We start from the raw sequence: 11,387 nt of genomic DNA, 5'->3' as shown, positions 1-11,387 counted from the left end.
AGGTTCGGTGTGAGAGTCACTACCAGGTGGAGCAGAAGCGGCGCTCCGTCTGTGAAATATTACTACCTTGTAGCGCGTAGCAGCGGTTCAACAGCGAGAGCAGAACCAGCGTCTTAAATCGCAGCTCGAAGACTTAAATAATTTTGCGGGTTATTTGTTTAGCTTTCTGACCGTCATGCTAATCCGGGTGAGTGTTTGTAGCTGTGCGCCGCTTTACCTTCTATCTGATCCTCCATGTCTTTTTTACTGCAGTGTCTTTTTTACTGCAGTGAGCCTCGATGTAGCCAAACTCCGTCAAGTATGGCATTGTTTCTATGCCATATTAGCTTCGTTGTGTTGATGCATTTTGACGCGCTTCAATTTTCCGCCGCAACACGCAGACGTCCTCTTTCACTAAGTGCGTTATAATTACACATCGCTTAGGATTTGTTGCTGCGCGTTTGCGCAGTGTGAAGGAAAGAGGAGACCAGCTGCACAGGCAGGCTGCGAAATGAGATGCAGGTGATCGGTTTGTGTGATCGGCAACAAGAGCCAATGATCACCGATCATGCACTTTTTCACGAAAATGGGCCCGATTATGATCGGTGACCGATCGATCGGCACACCTCTATTTAATATTGATGAGAAAGTCCTCATACAAATTAACTTATAACATTGGAAAAATGTCTTGTTATAACTTAAAAGATCTGCCAATGGAACTAGCACTTTTTCATCAATAAAACATGCCTCTATATCTTGATAAAAAGTTACTTGTAAGTTAGTTTTGCCTTATTTCAAGTTTGCTAAGATATTTGCGCTAAAAATTTAATAAAATATACTTCGTAATATTTTGTGTTTTTGCAGTGTAGCTTTATCTCAAAGCTGATTTCTAGTAGTCTTTGCAGCTCTAAAGTGTGTTTGGAGGCACATCCAGCTCTCTTCTCCATGTCTCACACACACACACACACACACGCGCGCGCGCACACACACACTGTCACACAAACTGTCCAGATGTAGCAGCCCACCAAGAATACTCCATGGCAAAAAGAAGAAGCTACTTGTTGGCTTTGTCTACCCATTACAGCTCCAAAAGCACTCACTCTTCCTCTTTATCATCATCTTGTCTCGGTTTCTTTTACTAATTGGAAACTCTTCTGTTCCATATGTGACCACACAGACAATAACATCAATTCTTTCCATGTATCCCCTGGATATTCAGTATTCAGGGGGCATAGAGCTGAAATCATGTGGCCACTGTAGCTGCAGCATCCTCTTTGCAAGGAGGGAAAACAGAACTGCTCTCAGTATTATTGCTGAGACCAACGGTCCATTAAATGTGGGGATTTGCAGGCTAATGAGCAAAGCCTGATTGTTCACTGATCTCAAAAGTAATCATCCCTAAGCGTTAGTCTGTTTTGTTAAGACTAGAAAAGCAAGGACTGCATAGAAAGCAAGGACTGCTGTCAATGTAGATCAGCACTAATTTATGGCCAGCAGATTAATGTGAGTGATGTAAGAGCTCTTTGTCCTGCTGATTTATTGGTAAATGATGTCAAAAATGTCAAAAGAAAGGAGGTTTAGTCATTGAAGGAAAAAGATATCTTCTAATTTTATTTTATTTGCAATCTAACCCTTTTTCAGTTTTGGGAATAGCAAAAGGGTTAGATTGAAGGGTCTAATTACATACAAGAAATGTTAAGGCAGTAATTAGGAAAAGTCAAATGGCTTCATTTTAACATTAAAAATAATAAAAAATCATAGTAATGTAAAAAATATATATTAAATAAAGTTAATTGAAGATTTAGATTCTAATAGCCCTAATTGTATTTATTTATCAGAAATGTTGACAGGAAACTAAATGTTTGATTGCCATATGTCCACAACTACTCAGATTTTGAAATAAAAATGCCCCAAGTTATTGACCCTTAGCACGTGACGTCACGCTCTCTAGAGCTCCGCCCACTCCGCCATGACGGACAACCAATGCGCTTCTTTAAAGCTAGTCTAAAAACAGACATCTGTAACCTAATATCGCTTCTATTCAGTTGATTTCCCTCTAAAAATGGCCACAGGATGCTGCGTGGTCGGCTGCAGAAACGGACAAGGATGAAAACCAGACTTGTCATTTTATTGTAGAACTTTTAAAATGGAAAGATACAGCAGCGATTGATATCAGCTGTTAATCATAATGACTATCAACCTTCAGTGTAACCGTGGATTTGCAGCAAACACTTTTTACAAGGTAAGAAGACTAACGTTATAAATAAGCGTGATTAGAAAGATCAAATATCGCGTTATGGAAAAGGTACGTGCCTAACCGTTGGTAACCATGGAGACAAAGCCCGCCGTAATGTAGCCTAGCATGTACGGAAAAAACTGGTTAGCATCTCGTCTTCTGAACGTTTTCAGTGTTAAGGGGAAACGCTGTTTATGACATAGTGATATAAATCATGTTGTGTGAACTCGGGCAAAGTCGGTTATTTCATCAACAGGTCAAGGGGGAGGAGGTACGGGTCGGTTTCTAAGCTAGCTATTGCCAACTTTTATAATTACCGCCGTCCAACAAGATGTGTGTTGCGTTCACAGACAAATTAGCTCGACTCAAACAAGTAGAAGCCACGAATAAACTGCCAAAAACAACGTTGGAAAACATTGTCAGTTGCTCTGTTCAATACTCTCGTCCCTCACTCCCGACGTCCATCACGGCGCCTCGAATGATTAAGTTGCAAATGGTCAACATAATGCCCACTCATAGACCCTTAACTTTTCCCACATTTTGTCATATTGCACCCACTAGGCAAATATTATTCTACTGGGATTTTATGTCATGCAACAACACAGGAAAGAAAGAAGAATATGTAAAAATGCCAACTTGATTTGCAAAAGTGGTACAAATATATTAGATTTTTTTACACTGAATACAAAGGCATGCCACATTTTAAAAAAAGATTTTAGCAAAAAGAATTTGAAAACTGTCCATCATAGTCATTCTAGTTCGCAATTACGCAACATGTTTTGTTGGTCTATCCCAGTAAAATGTATTGGAATGTGTTGTTTCAATGGTGCAAACTGAAAAAAGTTGAAGTTCAGTGAATACTTTTAAAGATTGAATTTGTAAACTCTGTAATTTGCCCTTTGCAGCTCATAAAACGTTTTATCCACTTTGGGAGATAAATTGAGCCTTCATTTTCCTGTCGATGTCAAAATCCTGTGAAAACAAATTCCAAGCAGCTTCAACAGCAGGCAGCAGGGGAGGGTAAATATTTCAGTGTTATATTTCTATGTGTCACATGAAATATGTTACGACTTAACACACTGTTTTCTCTGGTTTTAATTATTTAATGTCCTCTAAGAGATGATAATGACAAAGTATGCTTTGAAGTATCAGCACATTGTTTCTCTCCACAAGCTTGTAATAACGTATTTGAGAGCAGCCTTTCTTGGTGAATTATTTACTTTCAGTGTGCTACCAAAGGCATTTCTTCTCTGACTAATTTATTTCTGTATGTGTCACAGAAATGACCCAATTTCTGCTTTGTTTACACCTAAATAAAATATCCCTTCTCATTCAGGAAGCTGAATTGTAATAGTCTTAAAACCGAAGCTGCCTGCAGCACGAAGCCGGTTTCACTTTTACTTCTACCAACTTAATTGTAGTGTTGAAAAAAATTATAATTAATTCCTATCTTGATACAAGATGACAGGAAACCTATGGATATGGTCAAACTACACACTGTAGGTCAAAACCATATTCCGGCAAAAGTTCCTGCATTTATTCTTTCAACGATTTAAAAACACTTTACAGTGATCCAGGATTAGTTTAACATGTTTATGATATGCCAAAATTTCAAAAATGTAAATCTTTTGTTACATTTTTCACCCATGGTGACACCATTTTGTCACCGATGGGTTGATGACGCGTTTTGGTCCATTCTTCACTGGAATCTACAAAGTAAACACAGGAAGGCTAACTTCACCTGAGTAGTTGTTTATCATATTGTGGTTGATTGGTGTAACTTAAATAATCCAACATGGTGTCACTGCTGGCTGTAATAGAAAAAGAAAAAAAAGACCTGAGTCTGGATAATTTCCCACATGAAAGAAACAAGAACGCAGTGGAAAACAACTTCTGCAGGACCTCATCGGTGCTCTCAACATTTCTCTCTAGAAGGCTTTGAGTCATTTGTATGAGCAAAACTGACAAAGGCTCTAACCATCAATGCTGTTAACCATCAGCATTGATGGTTACCTTAACAAACTAAAAATAAATGCCATGCTGCCATACTGAGACAGGCAGAGCTGAAAGCTCTTTGAAATGCTAATGAAGCTATAATTCTCCAGGTACTGAATCCACCAATCCGACCGGACCAAGATCAGACCCTTAACAGCACAGCTGTTGCCGAACTGGACACAGCGCTACAAACGCTGGGAGAAACCTCAAAGACAAGCAGCGCTAACGGAGCTCTTGCTACTGGAAATGCTAATGGAGCTAGAACACCGATACTGGATGTGAAACCACTGTGACACCAGATGAAGTTCGGACATTAACAACTGTTGCCGAACCGACGCAGCGCTATAGAAGTACTTACCAGATCACCCAGTCCGACCAGAGGTATGTGTTTTTCATTGTTTCATTTATGAAACTGAAGGCAGCAGCAGCTCCTACAACCAACTCTGTCCTCTTCCTCTATTTGGTCCTCCTCATCTCCATCACCTCTTGTGATCTCTACATTCAGATCGATTTCAGTGTGCTCCAGTTCAATTTGAAAAGGCTTAAAGACGTTGCATACCACTGTTTTGGCTGGATGGAGCAAAGGCAGTTGGACCATTATACATCATTTACCCAGAATGCATTGCAGTGTGAACAACATGGTGACTTTCCTGTGACAATATTTTACTAAAATGTATAAAAACTAACGTACAGTATTATTACTGTATTGTTTTTATTTCCGAAATAAAATCTATTGTTGCGACTAATCCTGGATCCTTGCAAAGGTGTAGAACTTATTGATTCTCCTGTAATTAATTGTGAAAAACAAGATTGCTTATCTTTTCTATTATAAGATAACAGGCAGACATTCTGCCTAAATGATTATTTGATTTATGGGCTTCTACAGAACATAAAGAAGATAAATGTGTTGCTGCTCAGCTGAGAGTCAGATTTCTAGGCAAAAACAACAAAGCGTTTCTCTATAATTCCTACTCTTTTTTTTTTTTTTCTTCCTCCAGATGAAATGCATTAAAAGTCCCACAGCAACAAGTGCAGACCAATAAATTACAATAATTCTGACTGATAAGGCTTCGCTGCAGGGTGTGCCTCACTCTACTTGTCTGCCAGAATGAGGTGTTGGAGAATGAGGCTCCGCAGCTGGTTTCTTTCTTTCATATGTCAATTTCTTATCATCTTCCATCTCCAGCTCTGTCGGTTTGACTCGTGCTCTTCATTAATTCCGCTGTCTTTATTCATAAAGCCCCCTCTTATTAATGCATTCGAGTAGAATAGGCCTAGCTTTACGATTTTATGTGCTTATGTGTTAACTGCTGCTGTGCTGAATGGTTTCCTCATGTGCCCCAAACATGGTGCAGAGCTGGTATTCGTGGCCGTCTGCCAGCTCTCACACGTAGATTCCTTATCCTGCAGCAACTCGAGGGAGAACGCTGATGAGATCGGACAGATATCTGCAGAAACGGCTCCTTTTCTTGTTTTGACGGCAGCTGTTTGGGTTGCATGCTGTATATTTACCCTGACGTCTTGTATGTTTATCTGTCAGGTATTTCCACATAAACATGAACGGTTCCTCCACTGAAAGCCTGGTTAAACATGCTCACACGTTGCCTTCTTCCTGCCTAAAAACATCCAATGTCAGCCCACATTGCTTACAGATGAAGATTGCCTAACTGAGGTTGCTGTCCAAAACATTTTGTGCACATATGCTTTAATGTTTAACCAGCATTGAAGTTTTTTTTTTTTTTTCAAAACACTCTCATGCAACAAGTACCTCTGAATGTTTTCAAAGTGACATTTATCAAATAAATAATCCTCTTTAAAAAGTTAATTTCAAGTTCATTTTGGGTGCATTTTAAATTTAGATCAGAGGCACATAGTGCAACATCTGTCATGATCTTCGTTTCCATTACAAATCGTTCCGGGATTTAAAATAGAAAGTTAAACAAAGACAAAAAAGACGCACTAAATGCTATTTTCTCAGTAGCTGAGTTTCCATTACAAATGTCTGTAAAATGTTGTCAGTATTCCAGTATTGTTGAAAAAAACCCACAATGTTGCAGTTGCAGTGTTTCTGTTAAATAAGAAACTTCATTAAAATTACAATGTCGTTAGAAAACGTTCCACTGGATGAGCCTCCAACTGCTTCCTGTCGTCGTCTTCTTGGTTTGCGCCAGTGGCAACATCCGGTTGATCATGTGATGCAAGAAAGTGTTTCCATTACAGTTTTATGAAATAAACCAATTCTAAAACGATGAAGAACCAAGTCATTCTTATCAAAAAATATGTTTGTTTTTTTTTTGTTTTTTAATTGCCATGTTTTCATTAAGCTAATCTATTTTCAATAAATGAAATTGTGTAATTATGTGATCAATGGACTATGGTCACCAGTAATTATTAGTCATTCAGAAGAGGGTGTGCACATCTCTATTATCACGCAGAAAAAGTAGTTTGAAGATGTTGTATGAAGCACTCCACACCAAAGCAATGTAAGAATGATTGTAAATGGTGAGTCTGGAGACATGTTGGGTAGTTTTCAACATTTCTGAAACAATGGCAGGTAGGATTGAAATACCTCAAATGGGAACATTTTGATCGGATTCAGGTCAGTCGGAATGAAATTGTAAACGGAATGTGAACGGCGGTTTATGCTGGTTGATGTTTTGAATGGTTGATTCATTTCGTATGTCAGTGTGGCGTATTATGGCTTTCAGTGGCTAGACTCTGTTGGGGAAGCAAAACTGGTCTGTTGGTTTCTAATTCTGTAACGGGGTCTTGAAATCAATTTCATTTTGGGCAAAATCAAACATCTGAATGTTCTTAAAGGGCCGGTTGTGCCAGAATGGATAAACCCTTTAAATTGCCAAAATGTCAGTAAATAGTTATGTGTCAGCATTCAGTCAGTGTTTCTTAAAATTAAATACTATTGAACATCTTTTCACACCGATCAGTCAGTCCCATTCAGGATTTTGTAAATGTTTTTGGGTTTTTCTTTTTATAATCAAAATCACAGATTTTGTGGCACTAATTTAGAAATATTTGTAAGGAAATACAGATATTTCCTTACAAATAACATGCATAATTTATGTATGTTAATTTGCTAAATTATGCATGTTCTTTGTATTTGTAAGGAGTAATTTAACATTTAACGTTATGCTAATATATATAACTTTTAAATGTGACTTTTGATTAATGGTTGTATCAATCACGGATTGTAGCAGTCACTTAAACCCAATGTTTTTGGCCAATTTTGAGAGAAATTTGCAGTAAAAATGAGTGAAAAAATGGGGATTTTTTTATTTTTATTTTGTGTGAATTTTGCAGGTTTGTTTTTAGAAACCTTTATTCTGTATTAAATATATCTGCAGTGCACAAAACAGGTTTCAGATTGTTGCCTGTTTCCTTTCATTCTTTTATGGCTTTCATCTGTTACGACAAAATCTTGATTCACTTTGACAGAAAAAAGAGTTTAGATTTTTTTTCCCCCTCCCTCTTCCATCTGACCAAATTCAAATCCTAGTTTGTAAGTCCTGGTCTGTTGGTTGCATTCAGGACCCCATATGTAAATCAATCAGAGGGGGGTAAAAACTATTCGGCACCAAAAAATGTGCTGCATTTTCCCACAAACTGATGTAAGTAAGACTTCCACAAGTGCATCTGTACCGTACTCTTTCCTTACATCATGCCAATTAGTGTCTGTGAAGCAGTTATCGATGAAGATAAATCGGACACAGAAAGCGAGCCTCCTGGACCCCAAGAAGTTTAAGTGGTGATAAAATTGTAGAGAACCACAGTCCCAGCCTTTAGACAGTCACATATGGTTCTGCTTTTAACTGTGGTTTGGCAGCGACTCCATCACTTCATACTTTCTGGTTTCTGAGTTTTATTTTTATTTGCTTGACGCTTTTTTTTTTCTCAAAGCAAAGCGTTTTGGATGTTTTTGTGCGAACCTCTTGAGTCCAAATTTGATTTCTGAGACTTTTGACAGATTTTACAGACGAAATGGTTTAAGCTATTAGGTGGTTTTTCAACAGTTATCAGATTCTTATTATAGAACCTGGTTGAGTTTGTCAACAATAAAGTTGTTAAATATAGCTCTAGAATGTTGAAAAATACTAGCTAAGACCCTCTAGTAAAATATTTAACTACATCAATTCCACATCCAATATGAAGTTGCCAGCAGTTTCCACGGTTTCCCTCAGAAAACTTGCTAAGCCTGGTGGGTGGGGTTCATCCAGTGACCCGTCGTGTTTTTGAGTTAAAAAATGTTTAAAGTTGACAGGAAATTTGAATAAATAAGCAATGCTAAGCCTGGTGGGGGCACAAATAAAGCCTGGTGACCCGCCAGGCTTACAAGATCTGGTTTCTTAAGGTTTTATCGCATCTGGGAAATGTTTTCATAATTATTCTCTTTCTTGAAAGATAAAGCACTATAAAAGATCTATATTTAGGCTCATTAAATTTTTCTGTTTAACATTTTACAGCAGTGTTATCTGAACAGGTGTGCTTAAAGCAGAAGAGAAAGATTTGCTAGGAAAAGTGGTTTGAGACTTTTTCCCGCTTGTTCTCCATTTCCCTTTTTCATGCATAGCCTTTCTTTGGGTACTTTTTCTTCTTTCCACATTCCAACAACATGCATGTTAGATTAATTTACCTATGAATGATCCCTGGATGATGTGAGACTTTGCATGTGCAGTTATCCCTTCTTGAACACGGATTGCTGGAGATGAGCACCTGCCCCCATGGCCATGAAAACCATGAAGTGGCTACGGATGGATGGAAATGATTCCACAGAAAATAGAAAAAATTATTCAAGTAAAAAAATATTTTCATGAAGCAGTCAGGTATGAAATTAAGTCCAGCCAGAGTACCAGAGGTCTTGTGTTTTACAGCAAGCACAAAACTGGTTGTGGTAAAGTTTCTCAGATCACCACAGAAAAAACAAATGAATTATGGCAAACTGGATCTCAAACCCACGTGGAACTGGTTTTAAAGCTGAGCTGAATCTGTCTGATCAAGCAACCAGTGTTAACTGGCGTTTACTCCAAAAGAAGGTAGCAGAAAGAAAAGAAACGCTTATTGAATAAACAAACAGCTATTTATTGATATTTTAGCAGTTTAATGGTTTTATTAGTACATTCTGGCACAACCGGCCCTTTAAGAGCATTCAGATTTTTGAAATGGCCCAAAATGAAAATGCGTTTGATACCCCTGCTGTAGGGGGTTCTGATATGGTATAACGTGATAAATTAACTCATAAATAATTCTAAAATAGAAGTTTAATTGCAACAAAAGCATCCAGGATGGTATTTGGTATTTATCCTGAATTTATTTACAATAAATAGAGGTTTGGTCTTTAGCATGTGCTGAACGATAATAATAATAATTTTAAAAAAACTGCTGTGTCTAAATATATATTTATATATTTCTGCAAGTTTTCACCATCTTGAGAGTGGAGGAAAATCTGCAGCACAAGCAAATTTTGGACAAAATTTCTAAAAAGCGCGCTCTCCTTCAAGGCCGTAATGCTTCACTTGGTGTCAGCACTGCACGGCTCTGCATCAAATCCAGAGAGACAGAAGTAATGAGCTGAATCAGTGCTGCTGCTAGCAGATTGCAGGGAGAGAAACCATGAACAGCCAACAAAGATAAATTCTCTCTTCGTATTTTGGGGCAGGCAAATGCGAAGGTGGATAGAAAACCTCGTCACAAGCCCAGGACTTTATGTTCAAATATAAATTGTCAGAAGACAAATTAGGCAAATGTTTACTGAAGTAGTGCATGATTTTCCAACATCCTGTATAATAAAGTCACAAAAACTACAAATAAAAAATGTTTTCAGGTCATTGTCATTGAGCGCACTACAAAACCTTTTTAAAAGACTTTAATGGAGATCTGCTGTTGTATTTTTGGATGCATTTGACAAAAGAACACCGTCATAAAAACAATGTCTGACTTGATAGCAGCTACAGATGCATAACATAAGGTTGAAAGACAACCTCCAACAAATCATAATACCTCCACCACCATGCTTGACAATTGGTACAAGTTATTTTTGCTGTATTAGGCTGCATTCACACTGCAGCTCGAAGTGACCCAATTCAGATTTTTTTGCCTGTATCTGATATTTTTATGACAGTCTGAACAACACAGGTTGGGTTTTTTTCGAATGCAATTCAGGCCGCTTGGATGTCCGATTCGTATCTGATGTTTTCAAATGTGACCAGAATCTAATGTCATTGATGCTCAACAAATGTCACTTATAGCATCCTGCAAGCGGAGAATAAAAACTACAAACATGGTGGACAATAACGAGAATAAAGTTGTTAATGTACTGGCTCCGATTGGACAACTTCAAAATCGTTAGCGTCCATGTTTACTTCAGCAAACACTGAGCACTACTTTTTTGCACCGATTGGTAAAACACTGAGCACGCACATTTATCCACTTTAATCCCATCCGTCTCGAGGACATGTCTGCATCTTAACAACTCCTTCATGCTTCCATACTGTTCTCATGGAAACCATTCCAAACAAGCCGTGTTTATTTTTAGGTTGCAGTTTCTCTGAGCATTCCTCCGTCTGACTTTGGAGTGAATGTGCCGGGACATTGTCTTCTAGGAAGTTTGACAACTGTGTGAAATATTTTCCATCTGCAAATATTGTCTCTCACTGTTCAATGATGAGCAGTGGTTGACGAGCAGAAACAGCTGGGAATCTTCCAGTGAGACAAGCAGACAGATTTCTATTTTTAAAGTGACGGTAAGGCTTGCAGAAGATTAGTTGCCCAGTTGGATATAACTAGCAGCACCTTACCAATACTTTACTTCATATATGCTCTGGAAGCAGAGGCAGACATTATTTGGGTCAGGAGCGCCTACAGCTGTACTTGAGATTTTCCTTTAAGTAAAAAAAGAAAATATCTTTGAGATTTTTTATTATCCAACCTTCTTTTAAAATTATGGATGAAGAAAAAGATCTTATGCATCATCTTGTACGTCACGCACATCTGCGAGTCTGTGGGGGTGGGCATGCCAAATCCTAAATGTCATTGGTCAGTTTACTTTTGTTATTTGGTGACTTGACTCTTTGTCTGTGAGCTAAAAATGAATGAGTGGAGTTTGAAACCTCTTGTAGTTCTAAGAGCGGTCGTTTGGATCCCGCCTCACATTTTTACCATATGT

At 38.1% G+C, this 11,387-nt stretch overlaps 1 long non-coding RNA gene across 2 annotated transcripts in view; it reads left to right on the top strand.

Moving 5' to 3' along the window:
• LOC103468903 (uncharacterized) overlaps positions 1–4,961 on the top strand; it is a 20,735-nt gene extending 15,774 nt beyond the window's left edge. The window contains exons 1-4 of one of the 2 annotated variants that reach the window (XR_534264.1): positions 1,959–2,221; positions 3,121–3,235; positions 4,321–4,591; positions 4,716–4,961. This is a non-coding gene — a long non-coding RNA (uncharacterized LOC103468903). Of the gene's footprint in view, positions 1–1,958; positions 2,222–3,120; positions 3,236–4,320; positions 4,592–4,715 lie in introns of those variants that run through there. The other variant, XR_534265.1, reaches the window with a different exon arrangement.
• Positions 4,962–11,387: the final 6,426 nt, after the last annotated feature.

This window comes from Poecilia reticulata, linkage group LG8, assembly GCF_000633615.1.
Source record: "Poecilia reticulata strain Guanapo linkage group LG8, Guppy_female_1.0+MT, whole genome shotgun sequence".
Taxonomy (NCBI): domain Eukaryota; kingdom Metazoa; phylum Chordata; class Actinopteri; order Cyprinodontiformes; family Poeciliidae; genus Poecilia; species Poecilia reticulata.
The sequence above is the reverse complement of the archived record's forward strand: the minus strand, read 5'-3'. Positions and strand labels throughout refer to the sequence as shown.